This window comes from Bos mutus, chromosome 15 (genome assembly GCF_027580195.1).
Source record: "Bos mutus isolate GX-2022 chromosome 15, NWIPB_WYAK_1.1, whole genome shotgun sequence".
In the NCBI taxonomy this organism is placed as follows: Eukaryota; Metazoa; Chordata; class Mammalia; order Artiodactyla; family Bovidae; genus Bos; species Bos mutus.
In genome coordinates, this window is record NC_091631.1 from 6015899 (window position 1) to 6034151 (window position 18253).

Below are 18253 nucleotides of genomic sequence, written 5' to 3' on the forward strand. Positions count from 1 at the left end.
TTTTTTTCAATTAAAAAATTATCTTACTTTACAATAGCCAGAGTGGTCAGGAAGTCAAGTTTGCACTTTTAGAATTAGCATAGCAGGCGTATAGTGTGTGTCCTGTGTTCTCTTCATTTCAGTCTGTGTTCAGGATCTATAAAACTTGCTTCTCTTGGGTGAATGGAATTGTAAAAAGTTTAGAAGTGTATTTTATTTTAACAAACAGGGGAGTTAGAAGTGGATGCTAAATGGCCTCTTTGGGGTTGATTTAAAGAATTACACAATTTTGAAAATCATGTCCCTGCCTCATTTGTAAAAGGTGGGCTACTTTTGACTGCTGTCACACTTGTGCAGGAGCCTGTCTGGTTCGTGGTAAGTCAGCTACTTTGCAGAGAGATGCTGCCATCAACCCCTCCATTTCTTTTGCTCTCCCCTCTTCTTTATTATCTTTGAACTTTCATCTGTGCTTATGCCATTCCCTGTCTGCTGTTCATCACTCCTTCCAAAGCAACCACCATCTTATTCTGTTTCTCTTAAAAACAGAACATTATTTCAATGATTACTTTTTAAACAGAGAGACTTGTTATTATAGACCTCAAAGCTTGACAGTTTGTGAACCTCTGCATTTTGGCCCCTCAGCCAGGAGTTGGATAATAGCTTAAAATCACTTCCAAAGTAACCGAAGATTTGTGAAACATTTCATATCTGAACAAGGGAGAGAATAGAAAAAGACCTTTTTACCTCAAAAGTTGCTTTATTTTCTGATAGGAGGGGAACTGGGATCGTAGAGGGGAGGGGGGTAGCCTTGTTACTTAACCAAGATAAAAGAAATAGGAAGCATTAATTTGTTAGATTGCCCTCTGTAGTCCTGTGGACCTAATTGGAGAAGAAAATGGAGAAGTTGGTGTTGCTTATTCTGAAAGTATTTTGATTTATTAGTAGAGAGAGGGCTAGTAGAATTTCTTTAGTTTGTAAAATACAAAATATGGCTAAAGATACCTTGTTATTAGGCATTGATTGTTTCCATTTCATTGTTGGTAATTACACAATAGCAGACCCTTACCTTTTCAGATTTCTCCTGTGATTTTTAAACTGTTAACTGAATTGTTTTGGTAAGAAAAGTAAAACTTGGAAATTTTAGTTATGGTTACATGTAATGGGTATGTTGGATTTAAATTCAGTAGCTTCTAAAGTCTGTACCAGGCATTTCATCCATTTTTCAGTTACACATAGAGAAAAACATATTTGAGACAAGAGCCTTAACTTTATAGGATTTCTAAAAACTTCTTTTTATGGAAATTTAAAAACATACACAGAAGTAGAGTGAATATTAGCAAACCCTACATACCTGTTAACCCAACTTTAACAATTATTAACATTTGCCAAACTTTACATATAAGAAAAATAATCTTACATTTTTAGAACATGTATTACAATAGATATGTTGGTATACTCAAATGAAAAGTATGTGTGCTGGAATGTTAACTCTGTACATACATTGTAAATTTAATACTGGTAATCATCTTTTAAGGTAATGTTGTTTTCATTTGTTTTTTAACTTACTGAAGATGTCTGAACCACCATCAACTTAACAGAGAACCATATCTACTGGAAAGATTTTAGTTTTCTTCTCTGTCTTTTGAGACTTAAGATGATTAGTTTTGAATTTATTGTTCTTAAGAGTTGCATTTAATTTTATGAGCACTTCCCGTCTGCAGCTTTTGTGTGGACCACCACAAATGGCCATTTCTAGCGTATGCTGGGCAATATTTGTCAGCTTATGGTGGAAAATCGCCAAGTCTTGTTCTGCACTTTCTCTTGCATATTCTGTTTGTACTTCACCCAAATGTATGTGTGGATTGACTAGGGAATATACACTGTAACTGTGAAATAGTTTATTGAGGAGGGAATTTTGACTCCCTGCTAACCCTGGACCCGGTAACAGTTTTTAAGAACTTAGAACTTAAGTTACTGTTCATTTCTCTGTGGAGGAGTAGCAAGTTGTGCGTGTGTCTGCAGTTGTGGGTCCTGTTCATTACCAGTTACTACAAGGTGATGGTAGGCTTATTTCTAAATTTCCTTGCTTTTATTAGTTTAAATTAGACCCGTAGGGGTAATTATTCCACCCCAGTGCATGAGGAAGCAGTCATTGGTGGCTGTGCATCTAAACCCATGTACCGTACGTTGGAAAGATAAGTTTTAACGTTATGATGCTGTTTGGCATATTTAGTTTAGTGCAAGGAGTGCATTTATTTAACAGGACTCTTAATAAGCTCCCATTATACCAAAGATATCTTTTTAAAAATTATACTTAAGAAGACTTTGTAGTATTCCCCAGTAGAGTTCATCTAGAGCCGCAAAACCTTACTAAAATAAAACTTATTCCTTTAACCGGTATTCATTTAAGTGGGTTTTTCTGTACTTGGTTTCCATGGAAATAGCGAATAGCTAACGTTATTTATAAGGTGGAAGTAAAATAGGGTGCCTAATGGGACCCCATGCTGCTCTGATGAAGAGACTTAGGAAAAAAAAAATCCATGCTCATGGGATTTTTTTTTTTTAAACAAGGTTAATGGAAGCCCTGATTTCAGTCTTCTGTAACAGAAAATATTTTGGGTTTTAAAGGCTAGCTTTAATATCAGGCAAACTTCTTTTTTAGTATGTATTGCTTTCACTTTAAAATTTTAGGACCACTTACTTATCAGCATGATTGAGACTTTATGCTTCAGAGTCGTGTTTCTTTGTGGTTTTTGTTTCAAAAGTTAGAATCCCCAGCATATTGTAGCTGTTTCAATTTCTCATTGACATTTCAAAGTACAGATAAAAAGCTAAATGTTCATTAATGATAGCAGTGATGATAAAGAATCAATATGTTGGACTACATAGTTTTTTTTTTTTAACTGTGAATGTTATGGAACCATTTAGTTTTCAGGCCTTAAGTCAGGGTTCTTTTTCATTTGTGTTGTGGAGCTAAGATCAGAAGAAGATCTTAATTTTCTTTGTAGAATAGAAATGGGGAAAATCTTAATTTCTCTTTCTTTAAAAAATGGATTGCTGCCAAAGCCTTTCTAATTGAAATAAATGTTAATTCTTTTAGTAACTGTGGATTAGGAATAAACCTTGGCTTTTTCCTTACTGCTCCGGTAAGGCCTACTCTTTCTTAGTTTTTGTAGGCCTTCAGCAAAGCTTTGTGGTTTTTTTAAAGCCTTTACATGTGAAAGAATATCACTCCCTTTGTGTGTGTGTTTGTGACTGGGGTGTGTGTGTGAGTGCATGTGTGTGTCTCACTAATTTTTCTGTAGCCTGAAACACACCTGCTCATTTTTCAGCCTGGTGAGTACAGCAGTGAAGTGAGAAGTGAGGCAGTATGAGACACAATAAGGTGCTATAATTTTTATTTTAGTTTTGGTTGTCTTTGGCAGCTTGTGATTGTTATCTGTTTGTCTGGAAGTGCTTTGTGATTATTCCAGGCTGTCAGTGCAGCAGGAGTTTTCTTCTGTGCTGTTTAAAGGCAAGGATTGCAGTGCACTCAGGGCTCCATCGGGAGAGGAGTTTTTGTTTTGTTTTGTTTGTGTGTGTGTTTCTTTGGACGAGCTTCTCCTACATTTGGGCTTCCTGTGCTCTAATGTAAAAAAGTCTAGTATGTTTTAATCCTGTTGAATTCTTGTGTGAGATATTTTATCTCCAGGAGTTTACTCTTTTTTTTTTTTCCCCCACCTGTGCATATTGGTGCTATTTTATAAAGTTTCCCTTATGCAGTAATTGTTCTTTTAGTTTAGCTTTTTCTTGTATATTTTTAAAATCAAGTGTTTACCAGTGACCTTCCTTAGTGACTTTTATTTGAATGATCTTTGTTCTTTAGAGACATAGGAATTTGGGTCTATTATCCCGTCACTGAGAGAACAAGTCCCAGTAGTTGCAGTTAGTGCCACAGAAAGGGTTTTCACAGGTTCCGTGCTGAGCGTTGATCCTCCTCCTCGCTTCACACCCAGAACTCCCATTAGTGTTAACAGGAGGCACTGGCTTAAATCCCTGTACACCAAGATGAATACAAGCTCTTCTGTAATGCTTTATAGATAACTCAGTTGTTTTTCGTTGATGATGGCTAGAGTTTTGGTCCTGAGGTTAACTGATTATTAAAATAAGAGTTTGAGTTGTCTTGGGATATGGGGTGATTTACTAAGTCTGATCTGTAATTAAGGTTATGTTATGATGATTAGACTCAGAAAACATTTATACCTTTGTGCACTGTGGAAGCTTGTGAATAAGGATTTTTGTACTTTATAGCATGATGAAGCAAGAATTCTCCTTTCCATTGATTTTTTGTAATATATTACTACAAAATAAATGATTTTTACAAGTTTTTGTACGTATTCTAAGAATTTAAGTAACTTTTTTTTTTCATTTGTAAGCCTTAACACAATTACTCTCTAGCATTTTAAGTCTCTTGTCAGCTAATGTTGCTAACATTTTTCAAGCATATAGAAGCTAATAATGTGCACTGTCTTAGAGCGTGGACACTGCAATTACTGGTCAAGTATTAGATGATCACTGTTTACTATGCCTATCTGAATTGTGGGTTTTTATTACTTTATTTATGCAGAGTGTAATGGAAGGATTCCTAGATGGAGAGCAGTAAATCTGGGGTTTAGACTGGGCTTTGCCTCTTATAGTCTTAATACCTAGTGGCTAGACATCTAGATTTTTTGGACCACTCTTCCCCTTGAAATGAAAGTATGGATCTGGTGCTCTAGGATGTCCATTCTAGCTTTAGGTTATTTGAAGGCCTACTTTCCTAGGTCCTGAAGGTAGTAGAGATGTATAAGGCAATGGTTCCTAATCTTGGCTGTGCATCAGAATCTTCTGGAGGAACTTAAAAAAATTACAGATATCTGGGCTCCGAATCAGACATAATGAATTCAGAATCTTGATATAGGTTTGAGAACTCTTGTGCAGGACATTATTTCTGTTCTACACATGTTGAGGGGGTGTGTGTGTGTATAGTTAGGGAAATGAGACATGTAAGTTACAGTGTGAGATAGTACATGGTTAAATTCTAAGATGAATGAGGAAGATGATAAACACTTCGCGAATTAAAAGAATGGAGAACTGGGAGTTGGAAGGGCTATTAATCAATGAGTCTTTATCTGGGTCCTCATGGTTGAGTAGGACTTGGATAGGCAGAGAGAAGATTAAAAAAAGGGTATTCCTGGTGTAAGAAAGAACGTCCCTAAAGTGAACGTTTGGGGAGGGGGACAGTTCTGATGAATGTTTTAATCTTTGTTTTAGTATTCTACTCTTGCAGCTGCTGTAGGTTTCCTGACATTTGAGGAAGTGAACTGTTGAAGGTATTTGATGGGAGAGAGTGTTCCAGAAGAGCCCTGAGAAGAGAACTTGTTAGGAGTTTTTGAAATACAGAAAAGAGGCCAGGGTGGCTGGAGTAAATTGAGGAATGGGGAGAGGGAAGAAGGTGAGATCTAAGAGTAACCGAGGCCCACATCACTAGAGCCTTGTGCCATTGTAGAGGAATTCAGCTTTTTCTCTAAGCATGATGAGAAGGCATTTGAGGATTTTGAGCAGAGGCGTAACTAGATCTGTCTTTTAAAAAGGCTACTGAGAGACTAGACTTGGGAGCACAAAGATGGAAGTGGGGAAGCTGGCCAGTTAGGAAGCTATTGCAGTAATGTAGGTGAAAGATGATGGTGACTTGGACTAAGGAGGTGGTAGTAGAGTTGAGACAAGTGGTCACAGTCCCATGTATTTTGAAGGCAGAGGCAAGAAGGTCAGTTATTGGACTGGATGTAGGATGTGGGGAAGAGGAGTCAGTGATGACTTTAAGATTTTGTCCTGAAAGGATGGAGTTTCCATTTATTGAAATGAGGATGACTCTGGGGAGGAAGTTGGGGGATAGGTAATCAAGAGTTTAGTTTTAGATTTGTTGAGCTTGAGAAGCCAATTTGACAGGTGTCAAATGGGCAGTTTGATATGTAGGTTTGGAAATTAAGGGGCAGGTCTGGGCAGAGATACAAATTTTGGAGTCACCAGTGTACAGATCCTTTTATAGCTATGAGACTGGATGAGTTTGCCTAATGGGAAGAATTCTAAGAACTGAGCCTTGGGGGAGTTCAACATTTGAGGTCTTGAGAGATGAGAAAGAACTAGCAGAAGAAACCCAGAAGATTGCCTAAAGAGATTAGGAAAAAAATCAGGTGTGACTGGTGTCCTGGCAGTCAAGAGAAGAAAGGATTTCATGAAGGAAGGGATGGTCAGCAGGGTCAGATAATACTGTGTGAACAGGGAAATGAGGGCTGAGACTTAACTGTTGGATTTAGCAACAGAGAGGTCACTGTTCTAAACAAGACTGAAGGAGGCAAAGCCCTAATGGAGTGGGTTCAGTAGAGAATGAAAGGAGAGGAACTGGGGACAGGGACTTCGGTTAACTCTTTCAGGGAGTTCTGCTACAAGTTGCAGTGCAGATAATAACTACCGAAGACAATAACTACAGAAGAATATGGAGTTATGGAAGGCTATTTTTTTTAGATAAAAGAAGCAAAATGATCCAGTAGTGAAAGAAAATTTGATGCTTCAGGAAAGAGAGGGGAGAGGGATGCCCTTGAGAGAGTGAGATTAAGAGGGCTCGGGGCAAAAGGGATGATTATGATATTGGGCCGCACCTAAAGGACTAAATCTCCTTTAGCAGGATTCTGCTTTTTCATCTGAGCATTTATTTGCATTTAAATTTATTTCAAACTTATTATACTCTCTGTTAGAAGTTAGGAAAGACAGATAAAAAGCAGTAAAACTTACTGTATATGAAATAGTGTATCAGCTTGGTGTAGTAGAAGAGATTGAATCTTCTGTGTAAGGTGACATTTTAAAGTGTCTTTGACAATTATCTGTGCTATTCTAGTCCCTTATCAAAATTTATGATTGAGCACAGACTATAAACTTAATTGTTCAAAATTTGTAATGGGGTGGATTTTAGCCTAATTTAAGACCTAATCTAGTGTTGAACTCTTCCTCTGCAAAATTTGTTTTTGGTTTATGTATATTCTTCATACACGAAGGTTTTAAGATGTTTTACAAAAGATATTTACAAAGTAGTTATTAATCATCTTCACAACCCAGATAATCACGATGGTGTGATCACTGACCTAGAGCCAGACATCCTGGAATGTGAAGTCAAGTGGGCCTTAGAAAGCATCACTACGAACAAAGCTAGTGGAGGTGATGGAATTCCAGTTGAGCTATTCCAAATCCTGAAAGATGATGCTGTGAAAGTGCTGCACTCAATATGCCAGCAAATTTGGAAAACTCAGCAGTGGCCATAGGACTGGAAAAGGTCAGTTTTCATTCCAATCCCAAAGAAAGGCAATGCCAAAGAATGCTTAAACTACTGCACAATTGCACTCATCTCACACGCTAGTAAAGTAATGCTCAAAATTCTCCAAGCCAGGCTTCAGCAATATGTGAACCGTGAACTTCCTGATGTTCAAGCTGATTTTAGAAAAGGCAGAGGAACCAGAGATCAAATTGCCAACATCTGCTGGATCATGGAAAAAGCAAGAGAGTTCCAGAAAAGCATCTGTTTCTGCTTTATTGACTATGCCAAAGCCTTTGACTGTGTGGATCACAATAAACTGTGGAAAATTCTGAAAGGGATGGGAATACCAGACCACCTGATCTGCCTCTTGAGAAATCTGTATGCAGGTCAGGAATCAACAGTTAGAACTGGACATGGAACAACAGACTGGTTCCAAATAGGAAAAGGAGTTCGTCAAGGCTGTATATTGTCACCCTGTTTATTTAACTTATATGCGGAGTACATCATGAGAAACGCTGGACTGGAAGAAGCACAAGCTGGAATCAAGATTGCCGGGAGAAATATCAATAACCTCAGATATGCAGATGACACCACCCTTATGGCAGAAAGTGAAGAGGAACTAAAAAGCCTCTTGATGAAAGTGAAAGTGGAGAGTGAAAAAGTTGGCTTTAAGCTCAACATTCAGAAAACGAAGATCATGGCATCCGGTCCCATCACTTCTTGGGAAATAGATGGGGAAACAGTGGAAACAGTGTCAGACTTTATTTTTTGGGGCTCCAAAATCACTACAGATGGTGACTGCAGCCATGAAATTAAAAGACGCTTACTCCTTGGAAGGAAAGTTATGACCAACCTAGATAGCATATTCAAAAGCAGAGACATTACTTTGTCAACAAAGGTTCGTCTAGTCAAGGCTATGGTTTTTCCTGTGGTCATGTATGGATGTGAGAGTTGGACTGTGAAGAAGGCTTAGCGCCACAGAATTGATGCTTTTGAACTGTGGTGTTGGAGAAGACTCTTGAGAGTCCCTTGGACTGCAAGGAGATCCAACCAGTCCATTCTGAAGGAGATCAGCCCTGGGATTTCTTTGGAAGGAATGATGCTGAAGCTGAAACTCCAGTACTTTGGCCACCTCATGCGAAGAGTTGACTCATTGGAAAAGACTCTGATGCTGGGAGGGATTGGGGGCAGGAGGAGAAGGGGACGACAGAGGATGAGATGGCTGGATGGCATCACTGACTCGATGGACGTGAGTCTCAGTGAACTTCGGGAGTTGGTGAGGGACAGGGAGGCCTGGCGTGCTGCGATTCATGGGGTCGCAAAGAGTCGGACACGACTGAGTGACTGATCTGATCTGATCTGATTAATCATCTCAAATTTATTGATGATATTTAAAAATTTTATAACCATATCAGAAATCTGAATGATTCATTTCTTTATTGGCTATAATTAAAGCAGCTACAATACCTGTGAAGTTCCAGAGAGGAGGTGGAACAATTTTTAGTTTGCAAAAAATCCTGTGAAGTTACGTTAACAAGATAGTATTCAATTCTAAAAGTAAAAATAATTACTCCAATTCATGTGTGTTGAATGTATTTTTCAGGAACAAATCTATTTAAAATATTTAAGCAAATAAGGCTAAAATTTTGAACTACTTTAGCTGCAAGTGTCAAATGTATGTGAGAAGTTAAGTGGACTTTCCGATCAACCTAACCTGAGGAAGTCAAACTTGCATTTTAGACTTACATATATTTTGCATATATATAATGTAAAAAGTACAAGTTACATGTAAATATTTTTGCGGCTAACTAATTTTTATTAAATTACAGAAATATTTGCTTTTCTTTTTTTAAATCAATATCCCAGTCACTTAATAATCAGTCTTCAGAAGGAACACTTTGGGTAGTTCTAATGCAGTGTTTAAGAATCACTAGTCTAAAAATAATTTACTCTTTTTGGGTATCTGAACCTCTGTGAATCTTATTTAAGTTGTGGATCTTCTTCCCAGAATACTATTACACTCACAATTCAGCATATAGTATTGTGGAGTTGGCAAACCCCTCTGAAGCCTATTCATGGGGATCCCTTAGGCATAAAGGAGGTCAAGTGTTAAAACCAGCCTTAGAGAGCTTACTTATGTGATTTTTCTTTAAAATTTTATATGAAGATTTTCCCCAAAATATTTGGTCAGTATTTATCCTAGTTTCTTAAGAGAATAACTGCTGAAGCTGGATAAGAGAAAGTGTGATCTAGTAGAAAGGCCAGCTTAGTCAAAGGAATCTCAGGGTCTGTGTACTTTTCTGTCGCTTGATACCAACTAGCTGTGTGACCTTCAGGGAAGTCACTTAACCTCTCAGACTTTGATTTCCATTGTGATTTCTGCCATCCATGCAAGCAATGTTATGAGTAGTTTTGTGATATCATGGTAAGATTCCTTGTCAATTAGGGATTGACTCTGCTGTTTATTTTTGGAGAAAATGCCCCAGAGATAAGGTGCATCCATTGCCCTTCTTACTGAATATGATTTTCAGAAAAGTTTATTTGACTGTACCTTCTCAAATGCCATTTGTGTAAAAGTTGAAATCCCGATCCCATCCTGACCACTTTGAGTCTCAACATATTTTATACATTCTGAGTATAAGCTACTGTTATGTATTACAGTTATAATTCTCCAGTTCTGTGGATTGCTTTTTCATTCTCTTAAATGGTGTTTGGTTTTTTTTTTTGATGAACAGAAGTTCCTAATTTTTATTTGATCCAATATATCTATCTTTTCCTTTTCATTATGTTTTAAAATGGCAATCAACTTTTTATCCAAAGTCACTCATTTAATAAGTAATGCTGTGGAAGATTGATGCATGAGAGATTGTCCCCAGCATGAAAGAGCTAACAAGAAATGCCTAGTAGGGAAAATAAGCCAGTAACTGAGAGTTAAGGGTCCACTCAGTCAATTCATTCATTTAACAAATATCTACTGACCATTTACTTTGTTTTTGGTCACACCACTTGGTTTGTGGAATCTTAGTTCTCCGACCAGGGGTTGAACCTGGGCACAGCAGTGAAAGTGCCCCGTCGTGACCACTGGACTTCTGGGGAGTTCTCCCTAAGGAGCCTTTACTGTTTGCCTGGTACTGTCTTAGAGTGGTACAGAATCTGTACTAAGGATCCACTTTTTAAAATTGACATAGAACATCATATTAGTTCTAGGTGTACAACATAGTGGTTTGATATGGGTGTGTATTGTGAACATCACACATAGTTAGATATTTTTTTTTTTCCTAGTGAGCATCCACTTTTTTGGTAGGGGGAGGCCATACCTTGTGGCATGTGGTATCTTCGTTCTCCAACCAGGGACTGAACCCATGATCCTTGCAGTGGAAGCACAGAGTCCTAACCACTGGACCCCCGGGGAATTCCCAAGAATCTACTTTTTAATAACCACATCATTCTGCAGATCATTTTATAGATTTTTCTTTTGGTTGGTAATCATTCTAATCTTGGTGATTAAAATTGCCATTTATATGGACTAGAACTCTAGAAAAGTGCTGCTGCTAAAAGAAAGGCAGAATAAAAGAGCAAATTGAATTTCTTTTGGAAATGAATGTTAACTGCATGAATTGAGGCCCTTTAAAATTATTTTACTATATGTTGGGTATGACTGTGCATGATTAAATAAAAATTTGTGATTTGGATGAAGATTTTTTTAAATATCCCTTAAGGAAATGAGGATTTACATCACACTGTTGGAGTGACATCAGTGGACAGATATACTATGTTTAAGGCGTAGGGTGATAGAGATTTAGAGCATGGTATGCTGAATTTAAATAATACGAAAACACTAAGGAAAAAGCTTTAATTTTTGTTCACTAATTTTTTTAACTAGAAAAGTTTGGGGCAAGGACAAGTTAAAAATAAATAATATAGCTTGACATGAATTTTCTGACCTTGAAATCAACTTAATGGAGTTTAGATAATTTTAAAAAACCACAATTGATAAAAGCATCACTGAGCATAGATTGGGATCCCAAAACCTTGATTTTTTTTTCTGGTTCTATCAACTGATGTGGCATAGGGAAAGTCACTTTCGTGTTATGTGGTTCACAGTTTAAACTGGTAGCACTTAAGAATGTGAATGAAAAGTTTAATTGAAATTATGACTATACATATAAGATGCTTGAATTTTAAAGCCTTATATAAGACAGGTCCATTTCAAGATTAATGAAAAAAAAAAAAAAAAAAAGCCCTTTTAAGTAGATCAAGCTAAGGGCCAATGATGTTAGCCTAATTTGTAAAATAAAGCAGCAAACAGTGAAGGCCATTTGTTGGGGGGGTGTGTGTATTTCTGCATTTCTGTGTCTCTTAGGAAAGGGAAACTGTCAGCTACTTTTTCTTGTCTTGAAAAGGCTATCGAAAAGTGGAAAAAAAAAATGGAAAATTAGATATCCACTTGCCCTTGAATTCTTCTCTTGTAAAAACGAAACTCCCTGTCTCTTTCCTTATTTTTTTCATTTGGGTTTTAAAGCTTTGGAGATTCTTGTGTGTTTTGGTTTTTACCTCATTAAAATGAGTTAGAAATCTTTATGTTATCAGCTTTTGATGACTTGTCATAAGTCTGTGTTTGTAGTCTAATTCCATTTTCCCTTTCTTCTCTTATAGGGAGCAAGAGAACTGAAGGAGAGCCAGTTTCCCCAAAATTGGTAAGTACTTTTTTCAAGCAGGCATACTGTGCCTGATGCTCGTAGGATGATAATTCAAATATTCAGTGATTTTTTTTTTCTTTTTTTGCAAAAAAGCTCTCTCCCAGAAATGAGAAAGACTTCACTGTTTGTACTGAGTGAAAGTGAATTTTTGTCTAATTTCACATAACCATATCTCAAATTCATTTGTGTTTCTAATATTACTGCCAGGCTTGCATGTTCCTACGTTCGATAACCTCTTAAAATGTAAAGGTCCCCTTTGCGGAAAATGTCCTTAATGCAGTGGTTAGGGCTGAAAATTCAGAAACCAGGAAATTCAAAAGTTAAGGTTCCCATTGTGTCTTGTATTACTTAATACGCTGTTTAATTTGATGGCCTTAATATATGTGCAAAAAGACTAAGTTAATGTAACTATGGGAACCTTGACTTTGAAATTTGGGGACTCTTAGCATTTATATTATTAAATTTAACGTTGGATTGGCCTCATGTCTGATACTACATTTTCAGTGTATGTTTTGTATAATTCTTGAAGAGGAAAAAGTTTTTAAAATGAGAGAAATGTGGCAGTGTGGGTCATATAGGCAAACATGTTTTTTCCATAGTATCAGTTTTAATGTCTACTTAAACAGCTTATAAATCATCACGCTTAATCATTTGAGTGTATAATTCAGATTACACAGGGCATTCCAGTGTCTAAAGACCAAACAAATATTAACCTAATTTTGAGAGCATGTATTACGATAAAAAATTAAATTCAAACAAGATAACTGGAGTAGGGTAGTCCCCTATTGCAAGGTACATTTTTTTTTTTAATTCTCTCTCTCAAATGGTAATTCATTTAGTGGGTAGAGTAGGTATTTAGTTGAGGCTTCTTTCATAACTTAATGGTCATTGAGGTATCTCTTACCTTTTAGGTATTGAGCTTTGAACATGAAAGGGAGGCATTTGAACCAGTTAATCTTAGATTATACTACCTTTTTATCTACTTGCCTTTCTCTCATGGAACCAATACAAATAAATAATCAAGACCCCATAGCCCTTTAGTTTGAGATGCAATGGAATCATACATTTCTTAAAGAAGAAGGAATGTTAAGGGCCTTCTCTTTGAACCATTTACCAGGTGTGGCAGTTTCTTCTCTTACATCCCTGACATATTGTTATTCAGATATATCCCTGATGTATTAAATTCTACATTTTAAAGAATATAGCTCATATTTCTGTAATGTGTTCTGAGGAACTGTAATTTCCACAGAAATTAATAAATATTATTGAGGTGGGAGGGTGGGGAAAATGTTCTGTGGTCAAATAATTTGGAAAATGCTGCTTTAAACAAAGTTAAACAGGTTTCTTTACTGCAGGACTTCTCAGAACCTTTAATATGCTAATGTGCATTGTGAATCTCCAAGAGGGGGATATGATATGCAGCATTCTTGAATACTTCTATTGACAGGGAGCCCACTACCTCATAAGGTAACCCATTCCTTTTTTGTACAGCTCTAATCCTTAGCTCTTCCTTAAATTGATCTGAAATCTCTCTCCCATAACTTCCACTTCTGTTAAGTACTGATTAGTTATACCAAGACTACCGTCCTCTCTTATGTTCTCCTTTGTGTAGTAAAATATTTATCATTAAAAAGCATTCTGGTAAATATGGCAACAATTTCTAAAATGCTTTTATACAACTCTTCTCTTCAGCCTCCTTCATTTTGAATTTCTGTGCATTTTTGAATTTGCTTCAGTGTTCTTGTTGTTGGGTATAGTTGGGAAGAGTTTAGTAGACATGCTCAATTTCTGTAAAGAAAAGTAGCAAATAGAAGAGTGTATGTGTGTCTGCCAGGCCTGGAGCCAGGAAGCGGAGGTAGAAACTGTATCTTAGAATGAACACTGGTGGTAGGGAGTGGGGCAGGACACTCACTACAGCAGACCTGTGCAGAAGAGGGGCTGTGGGGAAACCCTGACTCAACCGAAAATACCACTCCCTTGTGCTGGAATGGTATGACTTGTGCAGGTAATCCTTGTTTTTTTTTTTTTTCTTTTTAACAAGGATCTGGCCCCCTTACACCCAAGAAACCAAAGGAAAGATACATATTTTATACTCAAAGGCATTCATACTTTTAGATATCATTAATCGAATTGTGTGTGTGTGTATGTGTGTAAATTCAGTGGTTAAGAAGCATCAGTCTTACTAGCTCAGGTTTGTCAGCACCTATAATACCAGTACTTGAGCATAGTAACCTTGCCAGACTCAAAGTGTAGCCTCCAACATCAAGTTCTTTGTGCAGTAGCATTTCCTGTTGACCTATGGAGTGTCACCAAAGAAATACCACCATGAAAATAAGAAAATAAACATTATATATTTTTTTAATGTCATCTTATTGATTCATGTTAGTAAATGTTAGTTTTCATAAGTTATTAAAATTTTCACATTTGTGATCATTTTTAGCACTGGTAGTTAAAAGTTAAAGATATGTTTTATCTACTAGCATATTAGATCCATAGTAATCAGTAAGTATTCAGTACAAATTGAAACCTGATATTTTAATAATGCTTCCCTGGTGCCTGTGCTGCTGCTGTTGCTAAGTCGCGTCAGTGTGACCCCAGAGATGGCAGCCCACTAGGCTCCCCCGTCTCTGGAATTCTCCAGGCAAGAACACTGGAGTGGATTGCCATTTCCTTCTCCAGTGCATGAAAGTGAAAAGTGAAAGTGGTCACTCAGTTGTGTCTGACTCCTAGCGACCCCATGGACTGCAGCCTACCAGGCTCCTCTGTCCATGGGATTTTCCAGGCAAGAGTACTGGAGTGGAGTGCCGTTGCCTGGTGCCTCAGGTGGTAAAGAATCTGCCTGCAGTGTGGGAGATCCAGGTTCTATTCCTGAGTTGCGAAGATCCCCTGGAGAAGGGAATGGCTACCCACTCCAGTATTCTTGCCTGGGGAATTCCGTGGACAGAGGAGCTATATCAGTATTGTAGTAATGTAATTTTAGTATTTTAGTAATAGACATGAGACAAGTAAGGATACATAGATCTACAAGACTCTACTTTTTCAAATTTTAAAAAATTAATTAAACTTACTTGAAACACTATTTTGAGAGTATAGATCAAAAGTGGAGTCTTACACCAAGTAGATACATGTTATAGAGAACCCTGAACTGTTCATTTTTGAGGAATTCAGTCTGGGGGCACAACGTATTACAGACTTACTGTAGTTAAGTAAACTTGGTTGATGCAGTGAGTTTTGATTGGGAAAAGATTTATATCAGTTCAAGAACAGAGCAGTGATTTTAGTAATAAATTCAGAGTTGTAGCATTACTGCATTATTAGAATCATTATGAAAGATCTAGCAGTCATACATCTCCAAGCAGAACTGTAACCAGGAAAGTGGTTAGAATCCCCTTCTTAGAGAAGTTGGAAATAAGAAAGCTTACACTCTTTTAAGAAATATACTGTGTTGAGAAGTTTATACAAAAGTTTGTGTGTATGAGTAAGAGTTAAGTATGTTGAGAAAAGCATAGAACTTTACAGTTTACAAATGGCTTTTCATATAACTTCACCTAATTTAAACCTCATAATAGTTTTGTGAAACAGATGATTCTGTTCCCCTTTTTCTGATTTATAAGCAAACAAACCTAAAGCTGAGAGTGGTTGCACAGTGAGTAAATGGAATCAGGTTTTTTTTTTTTTTTTTTTTGAGACAGTGAATGTTCTTTTCAGATACTACATCTGCCCCCCCCCTTTTTTTTTAGTGAGATTTGGTTATTTTGTTTATTTGCTTGTTCGTTTGGTTTGTGGAGTTTTTATTTATGTTTTTGTAATTTGAATGTGGGAGGCCATTAGGTGTCCCAGTGGTTTGACGCATACAGTCTTGAATATAGTGAATGTTGGTGTTTTGTGCTAAGCACTTGCCTTCTCTGGTGGTAGAACTTACAACTGATGGGCGGCGAAAGGCTTTGTACCTCAGTAAATTGTTTTGTAAGTCTCTTCATATTTACCTTGCAGCAGTGGATTTGTTATTTATAATGTATTAGAATTGGTCAAAATATGATAAATCATCTTTTTATAAATTTTGCCTTCTTTATAATACTTTGTTACCTTCTATATTACTTTATAATACTATAAACTGCCCCCAAATGGTCATCACATGATGGCTGCATACATTGTCTAAGCCCCCAAAGTATTTTTAAAAAGGATTCAACATGTGCTTGCATTGTTTTTTGTAGGCTATGAATATATATGTATATAACCTGTTCTTTAGGCAGAAATCAGTCTCTTAAAAATGCAGAAAGAGGCTTCTGTGAAAAAGAAATATATTAAATGAATCTTCTAATCCTTCATATATTTTTCTATAATAAGTCACTACCTTTTTTAACCCTTCAGTTTTATCTTGAAATAAAATGAGTAATTGGCCTTTAGAGTCCTTGCCAAGTAAAATTTCGTGCCTTTGTGTGTCTCTAATAAGCAGACAACAATCTGATGAAGGAAGTAAAAGCTGTCAGCTCCTCATTAACTTGAGTTGCAGGCTTCTTATCCTGTGAGGCACTCTTTGACATTTAGAATCTCCAGGTTAAACCCTGGCTTTACTTACTCTGTTCCTGAACGTGTTGTTTCATCAGTATAAATTTTTCTGATGTTTTATCTAGCAATTCTAAGTTAATTCTTTGTTATATAAAAATAAGTACATATTTTCCATGGAAAAATTTGAAAATACTGATACTCTGAAAAGAAGAAAGTAAATAACCCTCAGTGCTACCACTCAGATATAACTAATAGCAAATTATAAAAGTGCCACCTGATGCAAACTCTAGGCAGCTCAGAGTATTATTGTTTTTACATGTCTTTGTCAGTTTGACAAAAATGTGTCTTCTTAAATTTACATTTCCATGACTCTCTTGAAGATAGATTTTTTTTCATGTTGATCACTCTTATTTCTTCTTCTGTGAATTGCTTTTTCATAGCCTTTGAAAAATTGATTTGTAATTAATCTGTAAGCACTCTGTAACTGTACAAATTATGTTAACCCTTTGTGTATATTGTAAATTCTTTGTTTTTAAGTTCCTGTTTATTTCTAGAGCTTATGAATTGAGTTGAGCTATGATGTTATATGTAACTACTAGTAAAATAAAGTGTGGCTTTTCTGTCGTTGAAAATACCCTTCAAGGTGATTTTAATTTAATGAAAATGATAGGGAATCATTTTTGGACATGCTTTCTGATAGGCTTAAAACTAAGTACTGTTTTCAGGAAGATCTCTAATACATAAGTCAGGAATTTGAGTAGAGCGATTATTTTAACATTTAAAATTATAGTGAGTGCATAGTTTTAACATTTGCTTTAGTATGTAAACCTAAATGACAACAAAAACCTTGGTCTAAAACCAATAACTTAATGATTCTGATATTTATGTAGTTCCAACAGTTTTTAAATATTTAATAAATATCTGGAAAACCTGGGTTTGTTCATCAATATTGCCTTTTCCAAATTATCTCCCCTAAACATACTACCTTTATGAAAATTTTTGGTGGGCAATATCATTGTATAATAATATCGTTTCCTAGCCTCCACAAATGTAAGTTTGAAGGAATTTTACACTTTGGAAATGTATTGTTTTCTTAAAAAAAGCTTAGGATATTTTGATATTACATAACATAGTATGTAAGCCCTAGGGAAGAGATTGCCAGTGATGTTTTTAAGCCTAGTAAGATTAAACAAATATAATGAAGACTAATACTCACACGAATACAGCCTGAAGTTAATGACTTCATTATAACTTTGTTAAATCAGGTTTTAAAGAAGTTTTAAGAAAACTTAGGTTGACTATGGGGCTTCCCTGGTGGCTCAGGTGGTAAAGAATTTGCCTACAATGCAGGAGACACAGGTTTGATCCCTGGGTTGAGACGATACCCTGAAGAAGGGCATGGCTGTCCACTCCAGTTTTCTTGCCTGGAGAATCCCATGGACAGAGGAGCCTGGCGGGCTACAGTCCATAGAGTTCAAGAGTTGACATGACTGAGCGACTAACTCTTTCAGGTTAACTATGAATTTTATCCATAGATAAATAGTTTTTAGAAGGTTTAAAGATTATGAGTCTCATTGAATTAGCATAAGGAGTAGCAGTTATTCTAACTTCTTGATTGTCCCCTTCCTCAGTTTGTAAAAATGCTGAAAAGCTGCTCTTAACTACAAGTTTTTTTTATATATATATATATATATATATATATATATTTATTCAATTAAACTTTTACTTTGAGGAGAGT

The 18253-nt window shown here is 36.4% G+C and overlaps 1 protein-coding gene across 21 annotated transcripts in view; it reads left to right on the top strand.

The window, feature by feature from the left end:
• Positions 1 to 18253, top strand: part of PHF21A (PHD finger protein 21A) — a 189544-nt gene that overhangs the window by 17732 nt on the left and 153559 nt on the right. For 13 of the 21 annotated variants that reach the window (XM_070383476.1, XM_070383475.1, XM_070383481.1 and 10 more), the window contains one exon: positions 11963 to 12003. The gene's annotated coding sequence lies outside the window, so the exon portion shown is untranslated. Of the gene's footprint in view, positions 1 to 11962; positions 12004 to 13346; positions 13474 to 18253 lie in introns of all 21 variants that reach the window. The other 8 variants (XM_070383465.1, XM_070383463.1, XM_070383468.1 and 5 more) reach the window with 2 other exon arrangements.